The sequence below is a fragment of the Zonotrichia albicollis genome, chromosome 15 (assembly GCF_047830755.1).
Source record: "Zonotrichia albicollis isolate bZonAlb1 chromosome 15, bZonAlb1.hap1, whole genome shotgun sequence".
Taxonomy (NCBI): Eukaryota; Metazoa; Chordata; class Aves; order Passeriformes; family Passerellidae; genus Zonotrichia; species Zonotrichia albicollis.
The window spans coordinates 9,019,502-9,030,431 of NC_133833.1; the positions used below are offsets into that span (position 1 = coordinate 9,019,502).

Sequence of the window (10,930 nt, forward strand, 5' to 3'; positions counted from 1 at the left end):
AAAGCACTACTTTCATCAAGGTGTATTTTTTTCTCTATTCACTGACTTAGTTGAATTATGGAGCCTATCACCACCACCACAGTTCAGCAAAGGGTCATCAGCTCCTCAATTAGGACTTGTTTTGATTGTGCTCACTCACAAATGAGCAGCTCAGCCATTTGGAGACCTTCCAGCCTGACCCATCTCCCAGAAAGTCACTGGAACTGAGGTTGGGCCCTTCCTGCTTTCATCTGGAAGGAAAATAACACAAAGGCAGGCTGCAGAACAGGAGCAGTAGAGTAGGCCACCTCATTACTAAGGCAACACAAATCATGATCCAAGAGAATTCAATAGTGATTTTTAAATTCAGTGCATTAAACCAGGACAACCTAATAAAACCAGTTTTCCACCCTAAGTATTGAAAAAGAACAATGGAATTATCACTGCTTGCTGGACCTGCTGCCCAGCTCAGTAGGATTTCCCATCCTTTGCTGAGAACAAATACAGAGCTGACAGAATGTCAATGTGTGGTACTAGGCAATGAGAATCATTTAGATTCCAAACCATCCCATCCTAATCCTCTCCTCCCCACCAGCCGAGCTATTCATGGGATAACCAGAAACACCTGGGTACAAGGAATTTCCTGCTGCAATTCAGCCTTAATTTCCTCAGATAGTAAAAACCTAAGGCTCACAAAGGTGAAAGAAACCAGCAGTCAATCAAGTAAATCACCACCACCACCACTGCAGCAATGATAGTACATTCTAAATTAAATTTTAATTCCCACCTGATGGTTCACTGGGAGTTACTTATACACAAACCATTCATCTGACCCACCTTTGTATTTCAGGCAATTTGTTGGGGCCCCATTAGTTATTAACACCCACATAAGTTCCAGAACACCTTTTTTTTATTTTTCTGTGATTGTGATCAGAATGAAAATCAGAAGCAAAGATAGCAATGTCTGCAGGAATTTGCTGGACAGATACATTAAAGTGCACAGACAATCTTACTGTGGAAAGCAATGAACAACAAAGCCAAGAAAACTCCCAGGTTCACGCTTAAGCATAAACAAGACAAGTTTGGGATCTTTAATTTTTATTCATTTTGGGATTAGAAAGAGCTTATGGTGCTTACTGGGATCATGACTAAGTGACAAAGGTCACCTCTCCCTGTGGTCAACAGTTTAGCAGCAAAGATTTCTGAGAGTTTGGCACAAACACACAGAGAAGCTGTGGCTGCCTCATCCCTGGAAATGTTCAAAGCCAGGCTGGGATGGGGCTTGAAGCAACCTGGGACAGTGGAAGGTGTCCCTGCCCATGGCAGAGGGGTTGAAAAGAAATGGTCTTTAAGGTTCCTTCAACCCAAAGCACTCTGTGATTCTATGATTCCTCAAAGAAGGCCAGACATTAATTAGAAAAGGTGATCAGGGCTGAGGCATGTGGGCACAGCTGAGCAGAGAAAGGCAAGAGGGGGCATTTCAAACCAGCACGTTCAGTCTCTCATCACCTGGATTAATTCATAAAAAAAATAAAAGTAAACCAAGTCCTGAAAGCCAGATTTTTAAGAGCAATATTTGTGGAATTTCCATTTTTACAGACTCAGCACAGCATCTGCAGTCATTTCTGTTTGCAATTCTGCCAGATCTGTCAAAGTAATGCACACAATTAAAGTATGTTTTTGGCAAAATTTATTGCAAAAAAATAGCTTAAAAGGGGGAAAAAAGTTAATTCAGTATAAGAGTCATCCAAAATTGCTGACATTCCTTTTTCCTTCTCAGGGAATTTAAATATGAATAGTCACAAATGCCTGTGAAAACCGGATTCTGTATCCTAGGAAGATGCTTTGCAAGGCAGCTTCTGACACTCTCAAAGACTGTTAAGACCAGGGAGCTTGCTGTGCTCGCCAGGCAGGGGCTGTGTTAAGAGACAGCTGCCAAAACCAAAGGAGTGAGCCCTTCCCAGAGAAGGTGTTGTTAGGTTTTATTGATGGGACAGGAGTTTCAGCAACATCTCCTGCTGCTCCAGCACCCCCAAGCATTGGGAAATGTCACACTGCACTTCTGTGGTTGGAGCCCCTTTAGCTTCTGGGAGAGATGAGAAATAAAACCTTCTCCATCAGCTTTAAAATTCTTTAGAGCTGAAAAATGCTGTGGTGATCATTGTGAATGCAGTAGCATCTTTAGGAAGGTACTTGCTCTGATATGTTGCAACGTGGGCTTTTAAAGGAAACACTGTTTTAAAACAGTGTGTCATTTGTGTCTGAAGAGCCACAGTGTGGCAGCTGGAATGGGTATTTTTAGGGACTTCGTTAGAGATTTACACACCAGTTGCCTCTCACGTCAAGATCAGTGCAAGTCAACAGATCTTTCCAAACTCTCAGACAAAGCAGTGAAATAGGTGTCAGTGACAATCAGTGTCAAGCCAAAAAGAAAAAAAAATAGAAAAAAAACACCTGCAACAAAGCTGTATGACATTCTGTCATTGAAAACTGGGATACAGAATGGGATGTTACAGCAACAACCAAATTATGTTCAGCCAGTGTGAAATTCATGTGGAAAAACAGGAATCCTGCACTCACAAGGAGAAAAAAAAGCAGACACTGTGTTCAGGTCTTTATCCTTTCTGGTTTCTGCCATGCTAAAAAGCTGACCACAGCCTGCAAAGGCTCCCAGAGTCCCTGTCACCATGGCACTCACAGAAACTGCTGGGACCTTCTCAAGGAGGAGGAAGATGAGCAGATGTCTCTGTAGAGCCCAGCTCCTTATGGGTCAATGAACTCCTTGGGACCCTGCTGAAGTGAAATTAAAAGGAGGTTTTTAAAGCTACCTGGGCAGCATTTTGAATCCACTTTGTGCATATTTCTCAATATGGTCAGATAAGCTCTGGAAGGGGAAAAATTCTGCAGTAAAGAACAATTTCCACAGACAAACTCCAGCCTCTGATGCACCAATTTCCCAGCAGTGATTCCTTTCCTGCTGTAATGACACAGACACACATGGACAACCATGTCCAGCAAACAGTCTCTGAGAAGGGAAGGGTGATGGGTGGACTGAACAAGGGCTGCACCAGGAATAACAAACACACCCATATGGAAACAATTAGAGCTGTTTCTCAAGGGAGGAGATCTCTCTCTTCTTCTTCAAGCTTGTCTTTATATTCCTCCCTTGCAGCTAGCCTGAGCAATTTTTTAATTCATAAACTATATTGTGTAGGTGGGATTTTCCAGCCTTCTGCCTGTTTATAGCAATCAGGATTGCCTCTGTCAGGATATTATGTCTATTTAAAAATGTTTATCACTCACTACTTCAACTGAATTTGAAAGCATATCTGTTGCCCAGCAACAGAAAAAGCTGCTCCTGTTTCCTGTACAGAAAATAGGAGTTTAATCACCTAATGTGATCCTGTTCACTGACAATTAGGCAAAATATGTTCAAGGAAATGCCTTATATTAAAGTTGCAGTAATTAATTTTACTTCCACGTGTAGGATCAGATCGTGGCTTCTCCTCTGTGGTTTTTGGGGGAACTTTAAAATTTACTGTGTAATGAAAAGGTTTTCTCCTAAGTCCTATTCACTCAGGACAGTCTCAGAGCTTAATTCCAACCAGGTCATGAGAGAGAGGGAGGGAACCATACTCAGATCTCTCAAAATTCATCTTAACACACTGACCACAATGTGAGCCCCTCAGAACTGTGTGCAGATATTTTCTCTGCTTCCCATGGCCAGGAGATCTGCCTGACTCCAGAGTGCAGCTCAATGGCACACCAGGAATGCTCCTTGAGGTCTGCCCTTCCACATGGTCCTCTTGGCCTTAATTCAGATGGATTGTCCCTATATGTGGCTGGGTGAGACCGTTATTCACTGCCTTGGATGGCACTGATGATCCCAGTGAAGCCTGGCCCCATTGTGCAAAGGATGATCAGAACTGGCTCCTCCAGTGCTGTTCTCAGTGCCTGGGAGAGGAAGCCACAGGCATCCTGAACAGTTTAGAGTCTTCATAAAATGAGAGCAATTAATTTTAATCCCCACTAGATGGTGCAGGAAGTCAATAAATGTCAATCGTCCGCTAACACTGGACTTGTCTTTCAAGTGCTTCCATATTCTCCTGAAATACCTCATCAGATGGTTTCTTTCATGAAGCCCTAAGCAGGGTTTGAACCAGAATCTGAGCAGCACCTGAACTCCCTGCTGTGCACCAGAAAGAGTTTTTAAACACCTTCGGGGCATAGCTCTGTGTTTGTACACTATTATTTTGAAAAATAATAAAAACAATATCTATCATTAATAATAATATCCATATAGGAGTTGCTTGCAAGACTTAGCAGAAATCTATTTAAAATCTAATCTGCTGACATTTAAAAATTCTCCATGGGATTTAATAGGCAACTGCATCCTTATTCTCTATTAAGGTGGTTTAATGTATCAAAGGACAAGATCTGTTATTTTATAATTAGATTGTGAATGATTTCAAAATACAGACTGTAGAGCTTCTTGTACAATGCTCTAATTCATGGTTAAAGATCTCCAGGATCCTGGAATAACATAAAAACATACATAAAGATAATAAAATCCTGATGTATTTTATAATTATTTCTGTCTTTCAAGATTATAATAGCTTCATACCTCCAGTTCAGTTTTTGGACTCTCAGGCCATAAACCAGAGGGGTCTTGCAGGATCAATATGCAAGTTATTTAGAGGACTGTTTGATGCACATATGATTTTCTGTAACACTGACACATGGCAGCACGTAGATCTAAACCCAACAACCAAACATGCACACATTGGGGTAAGGATGAAAGAGAGAATGAGCATGGCAGATGTTAGTTGGATCACATAATGCTTGGCTGGAAGGCACTCAGATACTCTCTGGTGATGAAGGTGGAATAACATCCTGTATAGATGAGAAAGCAATTTACCCAAGGAACTTGCAAGCAAATAAAAAAATACAGTACCATACTCATGAAATGAGTCCTCTCTCTTCAGTCCTAAATTCTGCCACGAGGTAGTGCTCTGAAACATCTAAATCTATATGGATCAGATGAATTTCCAGCTCTGAACACAAATCAAATCCAAAGAGATAACGAGCCAAACAGAGACATTAATTATTTTTTATGCTGTCATTTATTTTGCAACATTTAATTAATGCCATAAAAATATATACTATACATTTTCAATAAAGAATTTAAAGTACCACAATCAAAGATCACATGACCCTAGTTTCATTATGAAAAGTACCTGGATTCAATAAAAGGAGGACATAGCTTTATCCAAGACATAAATTTGGTTCAGGCAGCAATATTGAGAAAGGTTAAATGGTAAAGAAAACTAATCTCTTAAAGCAATATGAATCATAGAAAAAGAGGTGGCAGTAAGGCGCTAATAAAAGTCAGAGCTGTAATTTTCTTCTCACAGGAGCAATGGCTGCTAGGGAATGTGCAGCCCTGTGGGTGCCTTCCCAGCACTGCAGGAACTGCAGGGCCAGCAGGGAGCAAACACACAGTGTAAGGAGCCACACCTGGGAAAGGATGTGAATTTGGAAACACAGGCTGCTTAACAGGGCTGCTTTGCCACCTTCAAAGTGCCACTGGGGTTAAATACCATGGGCACCTTGTCTCCTGGTGTCAAGGGGTGCAGAACCATCATTTGTGTGGAGCTGTGCCAGTTTATCCCAAACAGACAACTCAGTGCCAAATATTTCCAATTAGTATAATTGCTTATTTATATTTTTGAAGCCAGTTTAATCAAAGGCAATTTGAAACTTCTTTACTCTTCACTGTACATTCCCTTTGCTGTCAGCCTGCAAATGCAACCCCACCAAAGTAAGTTGTTTTCATTGCCATTTGTCCTAGAGTTTTAGAATTTGATGAGTTCAGAACTTTGAGTCCAGCTGAGGAGATCCACCTCTCAGTCAGCACATCTGGCCAGTCACTAAGATTTGTTAGCATCCATTTAGACACATGCAGACCCTTCATGCTGTTCTGGTTTGTTTCTCACTTGTTTCCAATATTTAATGTAAACCTTGGCATGTTTTGAGTTCAAGTTTTTAAATTGTCTTTTTGGAGGGACAAATTTGGTCTGACTTATTTTGGTTTACTTTAGTCTTCCTGAGCCCAAACTGGAAAAACACAATGATGTGGCAAGGCTGTCAAGCCACAGTGATTTAAAAGTCTGTGTCTTGAAACTATTGCTTCCTGAAAGGTGGAACTGCAACGTGTCTCCTCAGATTCACTCTCTCATTAGGAAAATGCAGTCTGGTTTCCCTCCTGCCATCAGAGAAAGGTTGATTCTGAAAGCCAGTGCGCGCAAAAGTATGAGAAGAAGACTTGGATTAATTCTGCTTCTTTAACAAACCAGTATGTCCCTGTATTTTCCTGACACCTATCTGAAAATCTTTGCTGCACATTCATTATCCTGCTACCAGTTGCCTGAAACCCTAACAAGTGTCTCTGGCACCAGCTCTGTCTCCTAGCCAAAACTCTTTGATGAAAACTTTAGATGCACAGGCTGGAATTGAATTGGCTCATGGGGAAAAGCTGATACTCCCCAGAAATAAAAATCCCAGCTCTGTTACTCACCAGCTGGATGTGGATAGCATTTGCTCATATTCCTAATAATTTCATATATGGGCATCAACCAAGACATGAAATGGATGAAACTTGAAACCTCCTGCAGTGAAGCCTCTCTGGATTGAAAAAGAAAAAGAGCTGAGTGGGTCTCAAGTATTTAAGCTCTTGATCAAACCAGGGAGCTCCTGGCATGCTGGCTGTGCATGGCACATGACCTTCTGTCATGCCACTCTCCCTCTCATCCACCCTTAAACTTGCAGTAAAATATTGGATATGTTCATAATTTCTCTAACCCTCTTACTATTTATTGCCAGACCCTGAGGAAACTGTTCCAGCATCCCTTCATTTCCATTTCCCTGGCAGCTCTGTAGCTACATTCAGGATTTATTTCTTGAAAGTACAGACTAAGTCCTAGACATAATCACACTACATCACTGCCCTGTGCAGAAGTTGTCTTCACATTCTGCTACATTCCCTGCAATTTTCTCTATTATCTTAACACTGAATTTTTATTTAATTACACTAATTCTTCTTTTATAACTGAAAGCTGCTCTGATAGCCAAAATAGAGATATTTGAGTTGTACATTTAAATGTTTTAATATAGTTCCATGTCTCCTGTATGCCTTCTTAAGAAATAGATTTAGTGTCTAATAGTGTCTGGATAATGGAGTCCAGAAGCCAGGGAGAAAGAGCTCCTTCAGCATGTTTTACACAATCCAGAGCACGGACAAATAGCATTATAAGGCAAAATAATAAATACCTCATGTGATACACTGCAAGTACTGCCTAAAGACAGATACACATCTTTAGGATGCACATCTGACAGAGGCCTTTATTCAATAAAATCACCAAACTCTTTTCTGATGAACCCTCTTGCAGCCTCAACAGTTCAAATCTGCTTATTCCAGCTGCAGTGTTCTATTCCTTTGCTTCCCATGCTATAATCCCCTCCTCGAAACAGTCAATAGCAATTCCTACACACTGCAAACTGACCAGAACCTCCTCATTTTCATTCAGTAATTACCTCAGTCAGAGAGCAAAACCAGGGTGCCCTTTGCCTTCTGAACAACTGCTTTCACAGCTGTGGAGCTGATTTAGAGGAAGGAGTGTGCAAAGCAGAGCTGTGTGTGTTTCACAGCAGCCTCCAGCACAGCCATCTGCAGGGAGCTGCACTGGGGCATGGCACAGCCACAGGGACCACACCATTTGCAGCAGGAGGGGGACATTTCAGCCTGAGCAGAATGCCCTAAAAAAAGCAACAGACCTTGACAAGCTACTATAGGTATCCTGAATGCTTAAAGCTATATGATACAAGAGCAGACTACACAGAAACAATGGTCCTTTACCAAGAAATAATGAGTTTCCTACAAACCAAAGTGATGATCTCCTATAATCCTCTTCCACAACCATTTCTCCACCTTAGAGTCCTCCCTCTTTATTCCCTCTGTCTGCTAGAAGTCAGCAAAGACCTGATAATAATAAAACCCCCGCTGTCTGCTTTGTTTTCAGACTGAGGTGATGGCAAGGATCTCTGCAGAAAACAAAGCCTTGCTGCTGATGAAGTCATTTTAAAACCATCTGTCGTAATTTACTGACTAATGAAGTGAAGGCTTGCTCTCCCCAGCCTCACTGCAATTTGCCATTTTTTTGGCACATATATAAAACAACACTTGCCTCCTCTAGCAGTCTCTGTGACAGTCTCGAGATGACTGTCCAAATATTCCTCAACCCTGGCAAATGTAAAATCACCAAACTTTGTTTGACCCTCACTGAAAGTCATTACAATAGAGTTAGTTTTGCAATACTCTAACTGCAATTTTTCTCCCAGAGGCTGTGTGTTGGCAGTAAAGGACAAGATCACACAGAATACACAGCAAATCCAAGTAAAACTGGAGTTCATTGCAGAATTGATTGACTGAGGTTCAGATGCAACTCAAAAGGTGAAACTATGTGTTACCTCACCATCACCTCTTTTATCTTGTGCAGCAATTCACCGCCCTTGATTTTGAATCCTTTCCTTCTTCTCTTTTTTTCTTCCTTCTTTTTTTTAATGCTTGTTCATTTCTTTTGATGTCTGAAATAAAATCATTTTGCTGGAAATACTGCAGTTAACATGTGGGAATCCAAGCAGCATATTACTTGTGGAATCCCATCTGATTTCAGGTACATCCCACTGATCTCATACCCCATACACTGGCAGTTAGATTTTGTTTAGAAACTGAAGAAAGAAAAATAATAGAGAATCATAGAATGGTTTAGTTTGGAAAAGACCACTAAGATCATTGAGTCCAACAGAAATATGAGAAGAGTTTATTCAATTAAAAAGAAATAGCCTGATCTTGGCAGAATTTTCCCCTTCTAGTTCAGGGAGGTTTATAGCTTGCCAGTAGCTCAGTCTTCATCCTTTGCACATTTTTCTTCCCTTATGTCTGTAACTCCCTTCGATCCTGGCAGGTAAAATGATGTTGGGACTGTAAGCACTGAGGTACACAAGTATGCTGACATCAGGCATGAAGCATTGCACCAGGAGGCTGAAAACCCTGTTTATAGTGTATCATTTCAAGAGTGGAATGCCATATATTTTCTTTGCTTTTTGTAGCTTTCTTTAAAAAGTCTTCATGGAGTGAGCTGCTGATTCAGCATTGCCTCCTGGTGAGCCCTGAGAGGGTGATGATGTGAAACTGAAACCCGAGATCCAGCGCTGGAACAGATCCTTAGATCAGCAGAGTGAGCCTTGTGCTATGGCAGAAAGCACATCATGCAGGCCTTTGGATGGCTGAGGTTTTCTGAGGTGGCAAGCAGAATGCTGTTGATTTTTGCAGTTGGCGAGACAGCAGGAATAAGGCAGGGCAGGCTGTCTGAGCCCACCCAGGCAGGGCTGACCTGGCCCTGGAACGCTTCCCGCCGTTATTTACGACAGCCCCGTGGCCACGGCCGCCTCCTTCTCCAGCATCGGCTGCCAACTTTCCTTCTTTTGGCACTTAGTAAGGAGAAAATTCTTTTTTTTTGCCAGGTGAAATGTATTCACTGAACTCAGGGTATTTGGTAGTAAATTCTGGCTCTGGCTTTGTTTAATGCTACTTTGGTCTAGTGCAGTTTGTCCATCTGCTCCCTAGTGCTGCATCCGTTATGGGTGCTGAGATGCTCGTTTTACAGCTCCTGCTACTCCCTTCTCTCTCCTGAGGCGTTCTGCTGACTGATTTCAGAATAACTAGCACGTTTTCAGATTGCAAGGATCTGAAAATCATTTCAATGCTTCCAAACATTGTCTGGACATTTTCTAGAAGGTTTTTCCAGCCTGTGTCATCTGCTTTGAACATGATTTTTGTGGTGCTTTGCACGTCTCCTTTGAGTCCTTTGTCACAGGTTTAATGTCACTAGTTCAGGACAGACATGGTTTAGATAAAAGCAGTAGTTTTTCTGTAGCCTCTGCAACTGAAATTTCAGTCTGTATAATTTACTTCAGTGTTTTGCCTGTAATTCACATTGTCTCTGCAGCAATGGAGCTGTGTCATCATGTGCTTTCAATGGCTGCCAATTCCCTTTCTTCTCCTGCATAGCTCAGAGGAAGTCAAGGTAACCTGGCAGTCCCTGATCTGCCCATCTGGTTTGCTTTCCCTTTCCTCTTTGCATGTTCCTGCCTGATTTGTGTCCAGTAGTACTCTGGATTTTATAGACTCCCTTTTAATGAGGTTCTGCAAACCACTCCTGGCCAAAAGGATGCAACCTTTAAATCACCACAGCACACTGTAACCATTTTTTTCCCTAAAAATTGTGACATAAGGTCTTCCCTGGAGGCCAGGACCGCTCACAACTCTATTAACCAAAGCAAATGCCTGCATTGTTTTTCTTCAGAGTCTTACACACCTCTTCCTGGATAACAGCAAAAGCTGCCTCCAGAACAGAGTAGCTTATCACAGCAGCATTTACTAAGGAGTTCCTGTCTTTAACCTCAAACCAGAGCTCACAGTGCAAGATAAAGTGATGCCAGACCGCAGAGTTCATCTCTAAGATTGAGGTATAAGCCTTGGAGCCTGGCTCCATTCCCAGGCAGATGCCAGCCATAGCCATATCCTGCTCAGAAGGGTTGGCCAGCTCCAGTCTCTCTTGCTTTGGCTCTTGTTCAGCATTAGGTTCATAATAAAGCTCAGTGACAGATGCAATAAACCTTGTTCTCATCTACCTCCCATTGCTACCAGTGCAGTGCTATGATTTTTTGTCAGATACTTCTTGACTCTTCCATCTCTTTCAGTGCTTAATGCAGCTTCTAGTGAAGCACTGCCATCAAATCCTACACTGAACTTATTCTAATCCTATTTTTTGCCATTAAGGCAAAAAATAAAAGCAGTTTAAACTGGGAATTCAGTTCATCTGAGTGCTCC

At 41.8% G+C, this 10,930-nt stretch overlaps 1 long non-coding RNA gene across 2 annotated transcripts; it reads right to left on the bottom strand.

Moving 5' to 3' along the window:
• Positions 1 to 888: 888 nt before the first annotated feature.
• On the bottom strand, positions 889 to 7,734 carry LOC113458832 (uncharacterized). 2 transcript variants are annotated; one of them, XR_012582811.1, is made up of 4 exons: positions 7,573 to 7,734; positions 6,557 to 6,663; positions 4,934 to 5,033; positions 889 to 2,769 (listed from the first exon to the last, which is right to left on the bottom strand). It is a non-coding gene; the product is annotated as an uncharacterized LOC113458832 (long non-coding RNA). The 2 variants fall into 2 exon arrangements; XR_012582810.1 differs by having other exon boundaries at positions 889 to 2,772.
• Positions 7,735 to 10,930: the final 3,196 nt, after the last annotated feature.